The 12,352-nt window shown below is 44.4% G+C and overlaps 1 protein-coding gene across 1 annotated transcript in view; it reads right to left on the reverse strand.

Moving 5' to 3' along the window:
- cdc42ep3 (CDC42 effector protein (Rho GTPase binding) 3) overlaps positions 1 to 2,339 on the reverse strand; it is a 10,352-nt gene extending 8,013 nt beyond the window's left edge. Inside the window, exon 1 of the mRNA XM_076286017.1 lies at positions 1,743 to 2,339. The gene's annotated coding sequence lies outside the window, so the exon portion shown is untranslated. The remainder of the gene's footprint in view (positions 1 to 1,742) is intronic.
- Between the last annotated feature and the right edge of the window lie 10,013 nt (positions 2,340 to 12,352).

Here is a 12,352-nt window from a genome sequence, read left to right on the forward strand (position 1 = left end):
ACACGGCCGGCTGTCAGTGAGCAGGCCGTAATTGAATCACGTGCGGACTAACTGGGTCAACGTATTATTGGAGCGCCGGGGGAGCGAGGGCAGCAGTCTAAACAAGCGCACTGATGACATTCTCCAGTTTGGTCCTACTGTATACAAAAATACAGTGGATGTGGGTCTAACGGGTGGGGAGTGGTGGGGTGGATAGCGTCGCCTGGCATCTGGCTGCTATGGCCTTTATGTGGACGACTTTCAGTTTAGCTCTGCGGCGGCGTGGGCTTTGCTTCTCCTCCTGACCTATTTTAGCCGTCAGCCTTCTTTGGCAGAGATGGACCACCCCGGCCATCCCTGTTTAGCTGTCGCCTCTGCTGCTGCCCTTCCTGTTGGTGATGAAGCTGCCGGTTGCTGTGCGGATTTCCCCCCTCTTAAACCCCTCCATCTGCTAGCTGAAGGGTGGAGGAGGAAGTTTGGCGGAGCAGCTCGCCTGGCTGCTGCCCCCTCACAGCGGTTGGTCTACATTCTTTAACCTTAACCTTTTCGGTAATGCACGCACCCTTACACAGACGGGGGAAAAAATAAAAACATTCCCTTTTTCGGGCTAGGGAAAAAAAATTGTTGCTGCCAAAAAAGTCTAATGTTAACCTTTGAAGCACTTGGTCCCCTTTACACACATTGGTGTGTACTTAAGTTACATAAAGAACCCTTCAATTACAGTGGAGCATGGCTTTTTCTCCCAGGGGCCTGAAGGATGGGCTGGCTCTTTGGTGGAGTGGTAGGGTGGAGCGTGTGTGTGTGTCTGTGTGTGAGTTCTCTGTTCTCAGTGCTACAGTACACATTTGTCATGTCAACCACCCTCTCCGTCTCCCACCGTTTGGTGTGTGTGTGGACGGTGTTGCCCTTGGCAGACTCCTCTCAGGAAGCCAGACCAAAGGGGTTAAGAGACAGTCCAAACACAAGACACGCTCGAGTAAGCAGGGATGGCCAGCTCCTCTTCTCCACTTCTTCTCCTTCTGGTCTCATCCATCCCTCAAATGTTTTATGTTATTATCCAAGCTGGAGTGAACTCTGGTGAATTCTCTCTCTGTGTGTGTGTGTGTGTGTGTGTGTGAGAGAGAGATACAGGCGCAAAGGCTCTCCAGGGTTTTTTGGCAAGCACGTCGCCAGAGTCTTGTCGAAGTGAAAATGTGTCTCTTAACGGCGGCCAGGGTGTCGGGTTGCTCCACTCTGCCCTGTCCAATCCCTTGTTGTGCTGTGTGAGGGAATTTGCTCAACATATGCTCCCAGCCTTGTCGGACACACACACATTTCACACATTTCTCGCCCAGATGCTATGTGTAAATAATCCGACTATCCCGCTTTAGAGCAAAAGACAGGGAAAGCGTGAGAGACACACTGTGAGAAATGGCCAGTGATTCATTGACTCTCAGACCCAAGCCAGTTTACACACACATACACATGCACACACACACACACACACACATACACACACACACACTTACATTTACATTAATTATATTGAGACAATAGGTATGCTATGTCTCCAAGAAAATGTCTTCGACGCAAGACACTTGCCATGTGTTTTTATATATATATAAAGGCGACACACTGAAATCCCACCCAGATGTCAGAAATGTAACACACACGACCAGCAATAGGTATGTTTGCTGCTCACTCCGTCTAATGAGAATGAAAGACATGTGCAGGAGGCAGTAGCATGCTATGGGATTCAATTAAACCTGCTGGCTGATTCTTACCTTGTGCAGCTCCTCGAGGTTAATCCCGTTGGCTCTGTCCACAGCAAGCTGTTCTGCTTGACGCTCGCCGGCTCCAAATGAAGTGCAGAGTGTGTGTTGCAGCCCCCCTCCTCTCTCTCTCTTTCTCTCTCTCTCTCTCTCTCTCTCTCTCTCTCTCTCTCTCTCTCTCTCTCTCTCTCCCTCTCGCTGCCCCTGAGGGTGCTCGTTTCAGAGGACGTCTGCCGGACAGCTGTTTTGGAATTCCTCTCAGCTCAGCTCGTTGTGCTCCAGAGTCGCTCGCTCAGTCGAATCGCCGCTTCTTCACTTCCCCGGGCTCTCGTTCGGCACAGCACCTGTGCCTGTCCGTCTCCACACGGCTCCTCTCTCTCTCTCTCTCTCTCTCTCTCTCTTCTCTCTCTCACACACACACGCACTGCTTTTTTTCTTTTCTCTCCTTGCCTCTTCTGTTCCCGTGGACACCGAGGCGAGCTCTGAGTGAGAAGAGAGTGTTGGGATGGAAGGTGCCCGTGTGGTGTGAGCACAGCACAAGGGGGGAGGAGGAGGAGACTGCAGAAGATCCGCTCAACACTGACTCTTGTGTTGCTTCTGCTGCTGCTGCTGCTGCTGTTCTTGAAGTCCTGCCTCTCCAAAACAGCACGCTGTTTAAACAGTCAAAGTAGAATCTCTCTCTCCCTCCCTCTCTCCCTCCCTCTCTCTCTCTCTCTCTCTCTAGCTGCGTAGCTTGCTGCCGCTCTGCCTGGATCTGATAAAAGCAGCTCTTTAGATCTAATTGGTGGACAGAAGGCTCTTCAGTGACAGTGGACAGGACTCTCTTACTCCTATTCTATTCCTGTCTTTCTTTCTTTCTTTCTTTCTTTCTTTCTTTCTCGTCAGTTTCCAAACCTCTCACTTCTGACTCTTTTAACCTCATACATGCTCACACCGTACACCGTAATTTCCCAACTACTGTATTAGCCGCGGCTTATACATTGATTTTGAAACATTTCTTCAGCTATGAGATTAATACACAGGGACATTTCATATGGTATTAATATGGTTTTGTTTCTTTTAACTGGCATAAGACACTGTCCTGCGGATTATACACAGTGTGGCTAATACACAGGAAATGACTGTATACTCATTTCCTCTCCTCTTTTGTCTCTTCCTTTCCTTATAGACTTGATTCCTTCTCACCCGATCTGCGCACGGCTCCACTGACGGGGAGCCTATATGGAGATGGATGAACCGAGCTGATCATTTAAACTGGCCGTGAGAGAAACAGCATGGCTCTGTCAGACTCATTACCACCCGTCATAACTCTCATCCCACAGGACAGCCGTTAATCTGTGTATACACACACGTGCACGCACACACCAGTGCAGCTGGATTGTGGCATAGCTTGGCGATCACACCGGCCTGGAGCTGATTGCACTCTCCCTTTTGACACGCCACTGATGAAAAGAGGCGAACCTGTTTACAGAGCTGTTACCTCAATGTGCGTACATCATGAGATCAACAACATCCCAAGGGGAGAATACAGACCTGCACTCATGCTCTCTACATCTAGAGGGAAAATGACTCCTTCTTTCTAACAGATACCCCCCCCCAACACACACACACACTCCCCTCCCCTTTTTTCGCAACATTCTCTTCTGAAATCAGGTTTCCATGGCAACCAATGCTGCAGTGCTGTAGCGCTCGGAAGGATGGATGAGAAGGGGAGAACTTCGATTGTACCCAGTCTCTCACTGTGTGTGTGTGCGAGTGTGTGTGTGTGTGTGTTTCTGTTCTTATGTGTCGGTGAAGATGCAGTGATGGTAAATCTGTGCTGGTTCACCTTGACTGCCTCAGTCGAGCTATGAAGCAGAGCACACAGACCATAACTCCCCCCCACACACACACACACCCAGGGAAAAACACACCTACTCTTTCCCTCCCAACAATTTTCACATAGACAGACTCTCCCTTCATAATCCCATTTCATCCAGCGCTATGACCAATCTGACCACGTCGTCTAACGGCCGCGGGTGGAAAACCCTTAATGCCTCAGCAAACATTGCCAGCTAACGCAGGACTGAAAATGGTGCTTGTGGCAAGAGAGAGAGAGAGAGAGAGAGAGAGAGAGAGAGAGAGAGAGAGAGAGAAAGAGAAAAGGAAAGAGAGAGCCCAGCTGTTTTGACACCCACCATTTCAACAAAAGTGGCGTTGAGGCATGATGTCACCGGGACATGCATGTGGGCAGCACATGCTCGGGGAGAAGACAGTGAGCACTGTCATGGGGGGCTGTCTGCTGCTGCTGAAACTTCTAAATATAACCCACCCCCACCCAGAGCCCTCTCCCCTCCCAGAGGAAACTGTCGATATGTCAGACAGACACCTCTCCACTTGGTTTAGAGAGATTATTTGTTTCATTGTTTTACAAATGAGATTCATTAATTTGAGCGATTGTGAACTGTTATTCTTTTACAAGGAATAACACATTGTCAAGTTGATTTAACATGGATTTGGGTTATCTGGTTTTGTTTATGGTGCCAGAAAGACAAAAGTTTCTTTGCTAAGTCTAGCTTGCTCAGTCAACACGACAGTTAAACATCTGGGACAAAGCCTGTGTGATACAGTAAAGATAACATCCTCGAAATGCGTCCAGAAATGTCTCTCTTTTATCAGTGGGAGGCATGATAATTGCCAAAGCCATTTGTTGCAATAACATTTTGTAATTTGGGAAATATTTGCATAGCAGAAAATGCCAAAGATTGTATGATTGAAATTGTGCCATAACTGTGTGAGATTTGAGGTCAGCACAAGCTGAAAACAAAAATGGCTCTCCAAGCTTCTGCAGAAAAATAGCCACTTGTTTTAGTACCTCTGTTAAATCAGAGATTTCTTGTTCTTTTACAAACCAAATTATTGATGCCCAGTGCTGTTGCCATAAACAGCTTAATTAGAGGGTCATTAAATTGTATTGTAAGATGTTTCACATCTGCAAAAGGTTGGAGACATGTGGGATGTTTGGCCATCCAGATTTAGCTTAGTCTTTTTTTTTACTAAAGCTAGAATTATGTGTGATTTTCTGCAGGATTTTAAATATTCATCAGTGTTTTCCATATTAAGAGATTTACACACACTGGCCTGGTCTGTCTCTCTTTCCAAATGACCATTTTAGGACACTGTTGGGCTTATATCAATATCCTCACTAACCAAAGAGGTTGGCTGAGCATGATTCAATTAGCATAATAACAGCAACATGATGCAGCTGCAGTTACCCATTTGATTGATATCAAGCCAAAGCTTTTCATTGAATTTAAAAGCAAATGTTACTCTTTGAGCCTGATTACTTACTGAAACTCTGGTGTTTGTTGAGCCTGTTCAAATTTCATTTGGACTTTATAACTGTCCTTGATGATTGTTATTCCAACATCCAGCACTGTCAGCTCTCTAAAATGGCTTCAGCCTTACAGTGACTGCAACAACACCGGACACAAACTGGTTTCTGTGTGAAACGCCAGGAACAACCAGGTCATCTGAGGCTGCCTAGCCAGGCTCCCAGTGCACAACAACCCCACATTTTCAGAGCACTGTCCTCCTGAGTTGAGTTTTGCCGCGTTTTCGAGAGGTCTATGAGGGAATTCTTCCACTTCACTCATGTCAGCGTGCTTGTTTTGGCTATGTGCGGTGCACGCTCTTAACAAGTGGCTCCTTGTGTATGTGTGGCCCCAGAGCCGGGGTGAGTTTTTTTCCCCTGAGGTCTTCAGAGTGGACAGTGAGCACTTTTTAGGGCAAGTCACAACATTTCCTTGTGCCATATTTTCCAATATATTTGATCTATATTCATATTTTCCCTTTCCACATACAGACCGTGTGTTTTGGATAGTCTCACTCTGTACACAACTATTAATTTCTAAAGGCTTGTATCTCACAGTCTCCTGTTTCATGTGAGTGTAGTTCTAAATTGAAGCACTACTAGCTTAAAAACATTTTTAACATCCCTGTAGGTGGACAAGTCCTGAATGGCCCATACTGGAGTCGGGACAATTCTCATTCTCACACACAGAGGAAACATCCAACTCCTGCCCAACACAGGCCCTAAACGGACCTCAGAACCGACATAGCTCAGAACCTCATCACACTTAAAGTCTGTTTGATTTTGTTGCGATTAGTTCAGCTCCAAAAACTGGAGTTAGACTGGACTGGTCTGTTCCCTCCTCACAGTGGCGGCGTTGTGGAATCTGTAACTGGAATACTCATCCAATTGCCTTTGACTAACTGTCTCCAGTAAGGTTCATTACCGTCTGAGACTCGACATGCCTGGCTCGGTCTCTCGCTGGTAATCGAGTCTGAATCAGAGCTGGCAGGATGCGAGGTGGGTCGTGACGTTAGTGATCAGTGTGTTGATTCCTTCCCCTCTGTGCACATTTAAATTCTAATTTGAGTTTGATGTGAAACAGCATCACACTTGCAATCAATAGCACCTCAGACCCCCCACCCCGTCTCTCTCCTTGTGTGTGTGTGACTTAAAAGCTATTAAAAGCTATTGAAAAACATGGCAGAAGTGAGATATGCACATGCAGAAAAAGAATCTGAGGATACAACACCATAGGTTACAAAATCACATGTTATAGGACAATGAAGATCACCCACTCACTCTGCTTCCACTGAAAAATTACTGTTTCAAACCAAGAACATCTAGATGGCCAAAAAGCTCCTGTAATATTGTTAAAACACTCACAACATATGCAAAGCTCCTTCATAATCTCTTTTAAATGGTTGCCTGAGGGGCAACCTGGAGTGGCTGTGTGTACATTCTCATTTATCCTTCTGGTGACAGAAGCATACAGAAGAGAACAGAACAGCATGTTCTTTAACTTGAGGGGAAGTCTATAAGACAGATTATGAGACAGGCGGCTGTTTCTCCTAACAGAAGCAGATCTCAACTGAGGAGCCAGTGTGTGAGGTGGGGTAACTGGAGGACAGAGCCCTTGGAGAGCTCATGTGAGTTTCTCAGCAGAGGTCCCATATCATAGGCTTCATTTCAGGGAGATCAAGAAAAAGAACATGGCTGCATTTAATGACGTAAGAGACATTTTTAGATAAAACTGAATGTGTAATTGAAGTGTTGTAAACATGATTATTGTTTGTTGTTTAAATTATTATGATGGAAATTCCCTGGTGGTGATTAGTGGAGCTATTTTTAGAGAGGGGAGAGGAAACGGGTCCTTGTGTGGCTGCCGTGCAGATGCGACAGGACAGCTTTAACTGTAAAATGAGCTCACCCTACTGCTGGTGATGACACGATGATGTCTGCCACACATCCGCCAAAGAAAAAAGAAAAGTGAAAAAGTCAATTATGGATCGGAGGAAGAAGGAGTGTTCCCATAGGCCGGGCTCTTGTAATCAGATTGCGGCTGGCCAAGGGAACCAGTCCCTTGGTTGCCCTGAAAAACAACCACAGAAGCACAGCTATATTTTCCCGGAGGAAGAAAAAAAAAAGGCAGTAAGTATCAGCCATATTACAGACTGGAGAGGTAGGTTAAGATAGTCCCAGGCTGGAAGTCACACAGAGGCCACCCCAAAGCCCTTATTACGTTTCAATCCCACCCTAAAACGCAGTAAAACAACTTGGGGAATAGTCAAATTTAGAGTTTGTCAGAAGGTGCCTGAACATTTCTCAGGCACATCTATACTGTTATACACGGAGTGAAAGTTCAAGACAGTCAAACTGCAATGTTTACTCAATAAGCAAAATACTCCCGTTGCTGGGTAGTAATATCAACATCCGGAGACTATTTTACCAAGATTAGTATCAGTCGTGACAGACAGGAGGGACTGTTTTGAAGCTGTAAATCCTTGGAGAGCTGTCACAAAACTGTGTTAAAATCGAATAGGTTGGGTGAAAAAAAAAATGACTGCACAGGCTGTTAAATTTGTTTCACATTTTTGTGTAGCTTGGGGTAAAAGACTGGAGTTATTTAAAGTTGAAGTGCCAGTCACTCTCGCCTGATTTACACCTTTTGAAATGAAGCTCTGGGCAAGGCCTGCTTCTCATTATACTGACTGATAGGGTCTTGGGTAACATATTGAACAGGCCTGGAATTGTAGGTATGTCAACATAGTTTCATAATATCCCATGACCCCTCCCACCATCTGATAGACTGCAGTATTTTCAGTTGACCGCCACCAGTAAACAGTAATTACCCATTACAGTATCTGATCTTGCCAAACATCTTCCCACTGGCTCAGAACAATACACAGTCACAGAGAAAGATGTACAATCCTGAGTGTAGTATTCAATGTGTAGTCTAAAACACAGTCGGCACTTGACTACAAAAGAAAGGTTTCATGAAGCACATTCCAGACGTTCCCTGGTTTTCCGTTTGATATAAAAACAGGCCGAGTTTATTCCAAATATTCCACAGGGACGGTGTGTGTCACTCCCTGTGGGACTTCCGGAAGATTCTACCCCCCTCCCCTAAATCAGCACGATCAGTGTTTAGCATTCCAGAGAGTGCAGTTAAATTACCATGAGAACATGAACTCCACCATTTTAGTGTCTTCTTTTAACCCCAAGCTATTTTTTGTTGCCGTGTTGATATCTGCCTCTTCTCACCATAATCAGATCATTGAATGTCATCTGTTTACGAACACAATAAAGGCTCTATCTATTGGTAGCTATTAAGGGAGAGATGTGCGGGAGTTTCCTTTTGACCTGGAGACCACTTTGTACTCATGAAAAATGGCACACTCACGCTGACGGAGGAAAACTGCGGTGCCCACACAACCCTTTGACCCGGTTCAGGGGTCTTATCTCCTTGGCTGCTTATCATGGCAAAGCTCGTTATCGTCCCTCTCTCATCAGCCCCCCTCAAGGCCACTTAGGCGCAGACCGCTGGGAAGCTCCAGCCTTCAGTCAAGACAGCTCTCGCAGGGGATCATCATCAGCTTGATGGGTTTGGCTGAGATTCCCTGACTGACGGACTTGTTTTGTTGTTCTCCGCTGTCATGCATGTCTCTGCTGGTTGTGCGGATTGTCGTTGTTGATTTCTTTTTTTCTTTCTACCCCAGGCTTGTGCCGCATGGGCGCTCTGGACAGCTTGATTTAAACCCACTGCAGGATCATTAAACCCAGTCCAGGATCATTAGCACATGCTACACTCCTCCGGTCTCCAGCATGGAGACTCACACTTTGAATCTTCACTCTGCACATGAAAGGGGAGATGGCATCTCAAATAACACAAGAGGTTAAATTTTACAACCCCCTCCACTAATAAATTCCTTTGAATTCAATGTGTTTTGAGTTATAATGTCTGACTATACAAATTAAAAAAAATTTTGGTTGGACACTCCAGCTACCCCGCACCCCCCAGCCTGTTTTTTTGTGCCGTACATCTGTTTCATGTCTGCTTGCGTCAGCAGCAGGATTAATTGTGATGGTATTCGACCCTTTTATAAACACAGCACGCAGCGAACATCCCAGCACGGGACCTCTAGACCACAGAGGAGAGAACCAGTATGAGCAAGCGAGAGAGAGAGAGAGAGAGAGAGAGAGAGAGAGAGAGAGAGAGATTGATGATGCTATCACTGGCACATATCAATCTATCTTGTGGGGTGGGGTTAAAGAGGGTTTTAGTGGGGCCTTCATGGTGGTGGGGGGGTGGATGAACGGTAGTGGGAGAACCTGCTGGGACTCGTCCATGAACATGATAGTGGAAGGAAAGTGGATTCACAAAAAACTGCCTGACAGGGAGACAAATTATTCTTTGAAAAGTGAAGAGTTTTTTTTGGCCTTTTTTTGCAGAGTTCTTCCTCTAAAAGTACACACTGGATCTTTAATATTCTTTCACCTTCAACATGCATCACTAGTATTAACTACAGTCCTACAGTCCAATTAACATTTTGCCAATGACTGAATTTTATGACCTAGCATACTTGCAAAATGGGACCTGACTTGGCTGGGATTTAACTTTTTCAACTAAAATGACCAGAGAAGACAATTTGCAGTTTCCCTACTGAAACAGACAAAGGAGCTCATAAGGAGCTTGTAGACAAGCAGTCTCACTCATAGAGGAGAACAATGAGGCAGAATCAACCGGCACAGTACCCTGTGTGTTTGTGTGTGTGTGTGTGTGTGTGTGTGTGTGTGTGTGTGTGTGTGTGTTGTGTGGCAGGGTGGGCCGGGGTGCATGCCACAGATACCACAGGACCTGTGCCGCATTCAGACTCACTGGGCGTGTGCAGAAGAGTGGAGACACGGGCCGCACATGGTGCGATTGAGAGTGTGTGGACGGCAGGCCTCAGAAAGAGAGAGAGAGGGGGTGGGGGTTGCTAGCTCCAGCAGTACCAATGCCAAACCCAGATGAAAGGAAAGGGCTATAAACACACTCTATTAAAAAAAGTCAATGTATGGTATTAAAAAGCTGTTGCACTAAATTACAGATTTAATTTTTACACACACTGTGGACAAGCATCTAGTATTTATCATGAAATCTTCTTCCATGACTGAATAACATCAATAATGAAGGGATCTATCCTTTCATTATCTTACCTCTACAAGCAATGAGAGAAGAACCTCCTCCACATTTTGGCAGTGGGAATTGAGCCCAATTTGAAATTAACACCTCATCTACACAACAACTGAGCTTAAGATGGTGTTTCATTAGAGCTCCCATCCATGTGTCAGAGGATAGAAATGTGGGCTTGTAATACAATGAAATTTGTACATTCAAATAGTGAATCTAAATGTGTATTGCATTGTAAGTCACAAAATTGAATTCAACCCATATCTCTGTTAGCGTATAGTGAAAGTAACCCTGTCATGTGTTTAATCATAATTCTGGTGTTGTCTTTGTAATGCGTTGCCTGTCAGTAGCACACTTATGTAATTGTTTCAGTTACCGTAGGGTTCCACATAATTCAGCAATAAATGTGCTCAGAGGTAGAAGTCTTTATCAGTGTGAGAACGAGAGAGATTTATGGCATCACGTGTAGAGACAGGGTGCTATGTGTATGCTCCAGAGGCAGTGCATGTCAAACAGCATGTTCTTCCTTGCTCATTTAGGTACAGCTTCAGAGAGATGGAGATTGATGGACTTGCTCTTTTTCAGGTTATGTGCAGAATGCAGAGGTAGTAAAACAAGACTTCTGTGTTAAAGGTCATTCCTGAGAAGCCCTCTGGAATATTTACTGGAGATGAAGTTTGTGTTCATAAAAAAAAGTGTTTGTTGGTCACTGGAATTAGTTGTTCACTTTAACTTTACAGAGTCCTAAAAACTAATGAGCTAACCAGCTAGATTGCCCTGCAAATTTCAAAGTTATTTGCAGTAAAAACTAGGTATCTTGCTAACTGAAGTACTTGATAAGATCCACCCCATGGTCATCTCTAAGCTGGACTATTGTAATTCACTATTAGCTGGCTTACCTGCTTGTGTAATAAGATCATTACAGCTGATTCAGAATGCTGGAGCACGCCTGGTCTTCAATAAGCCAAAGAACACACATGTAACTCCTCTCCTAGTTACTCTCCATTGGCTCCCTATAGTAGCCAGAATTAAATTTAAATCTCTCACTTTGGCCTATAGGACACTGACTGGATCTGCTCCTAGTTATTTTAATTCAATAATCAAGCCTTACATCCCCAACCGCCCACTGCGGTCTTCTGATGAGCGTCTGTTATGTCGACTAGTCATAAAAACTAGGTCTAATTCCAGACTCTATTCCTCAGTGGGTCCATGTTGGTGGAGTTGCCCAGTGCTCTCCATTCCTGTGGTAGTTTTGGGTCGTTTAAGAGGGGTCTAAAGACAATCCTATTCAACTTGTACTTAGTTGTTTAAGCGCTTATGTGTTATGGTTTGTATAATATTGTTATTTTCATTAGGCTGTTAATTAATTTGACATTATTGTTTATTATTGATATTCTCCTTAATGTAGTCTTACCATGTCATTGTTTTTATATTATTGATTGAATGGACATTATTGTTTTATTATTGCCTTTCCCCTCATTTTCATTGCTTATTTTTATTAGGCTATTGATTGAATTGATATTGTTGTTTATTATTACTATTCTCCTTATTATATTGACCAACATTCTAATCTGTTCCCTGTTTAATTTTAAATATTATTATGTTGTTTTGTATTTATGTGTCGCTTTGGACAAAGGCGTCTGCCAAATCCATAACCATAACCATAACCATAAATCCATTCTTACAGGATGTTCAAACTGCAGCACATATGTCTAGGGTAGCTAGTGGAAACACTAGGGGACTGAATAACAGGCTAAGTGCAAACTCTACAGTCTAAAGCTAAGGTAATTTAATAACTACAAAATCTATTACCTTATTGTGACAAGCAGAGTGGCGGTTATATACACCAATCCGCCGCAAACTCTATAGGCGCCGCCATCTTGCCTGCCGCCATTACTGCGTGCCAGAGAATATCTAATAGGAGATCCTGCTCATGAAAAAATGTCAGGTGAAAGGGAACATTGGGTAGATGATGTCAGGCAGTGGCCAAAAGTTACCGATGAAGGTAATTTATTGACAACATAATGTATTAAGACGTGTATTATTTAATGACAACAATAAAACCGAACGCTGTCATTACTAGCTGTGTTGCTAATATGTTCACAAGCTTCAGAAGTT

Source organism: Alosa pseudoharengus, unplaced genomic scaffold, assembly GCF_046254945.1.
Source record: "Alosa pseudoharengus isolate Yale_2024_CS ecotype anadromous, Long Island Sound unplaced genomic scaffold, YU_APseudo_1.1 YU_APseudo_1.1_scf_15, whole genome shotgun sequence".
Taxonomy (NCBI): domain Eukaryota; kingdom Metazoa; phylum Chordata; class Actinopteri; order Clupeiformes; family Clupeidae; genus Alosa; species Alosa pseudoharengus.